This window comes from Sinocyclocheilus grahami, unplaced genomic scaffold, assembly GCF_001515645.1.
Source record: "Sinocyclocheilus grahami isolate Dianchi unplaced genomic scaffold, SAMN03320097.WGS_v1.1 scaffold2884.1, whole genome shotgun sequence".
Taxonomy (NCBI): Eukaryota; Metazoa; Chordata; class Actinopteri; order Cypriniformes; family Cyprinidae; genus Sinocyclocheilus; species Sinocyclocheilus grahami.
This window is the reverse complement of record NW_015508059.1, coordinates 15,357-16,371: the sequence shown is the minus strand read 5'-3', so window position 1 is coordinate 16,371 and position 1,015 is coordinate 15,357. Positions and strand designations below refer to the sequence as shown.

The 1,015-nt window shown below is 48.1% G+C and overlaps 1 protein-coding gene across 1 annotated transcript in view; it reads right to left on the bottom strand.

Annotated features, from left to right (window-relative positions):
- Positions 1-1,015, bottom strand: part of LOC107575780 (actin-like protein 6B) — a 10,490-nt gene that overhangs the window by 1,232 nt on the left and 8,243 nt on the right. The window lies entirely within an intron of this gene.

The following is a 1,015-nucleotide window of genomic DNA, read 5'->3' as shown; positions in this document are numbered from 1 at the left end:
TCTGTCTCATCTTCATCTGATCTCAGTCTGATCCCCGTCTCATCTTCATCTGATCAGCTTCAGTCTCATGCTCTGAAACACAGACAGCAGCAGCTAGTGAGGAGTGAGGAGATCAGACTGAGATCAGATGAATATGAGACGGGGATCAGACTGAGATCAGATGAAGACGAGACCTGTGACGAGACCACAGACTGAGATCAGATCAGACTGAGATCAGATGAAGATGAGACGGGGATCAGACTGAGATCAGATGAAGACGAGACCTGTGACGAGACCACAGACTGAGATCAGATCAGACTGAGATCAGATGAAGATGAGACGGGGATCAGACTGAGATCAGATGAAGACGAGACCTGTGACGAGACCACAGACTGAGATCAGATCAGACTGAGATCAGATGAAGATGAGACGGGGATCAGACTGAGATCAGATGAAGACGAGACCTGTGACGAGACCACAGACTGAGATCAGATCAGACTGAGATCAGATGAAGATGAGACGGGGATCAGACTGAGATCAGATGAAGACGAGACCTGTGACGAGACCACAGACTGAGATCAGATCAGACTGAGATCAGATGAAGATGAGACGGGGATCAGACTGAGATCAGATGAAGACGAGACCTGTGACGAGACCACAGACTGAGATCAGATCAGACTGAGATCAGATGAAGATGAGACGGGGATCAGACTGAGATCAGATGAAGACGAGACCTGTGACGAGACCACAGACTGAGATCAGATCAGACTGAGATCAGATGAAGATGAGACGGGGATCAGACTGAGATCAGATGAAGACGAGACCTGTGACGAGACCACAGACTGAGATCAGATCAGACTGAGATCAGATGAAGATGAGACGGGGATCAGACTGAGATCAGATGCAGATGAGACAGATCAGACTGAGATCAGAGGAAGATGAGACAGATCAGACTGAGATCAGATGAATATGAGACAGGGATCAGACTGAGATCAGATGAAGATGAGACGGGGATCAGACTGAGATCAGATGAAGA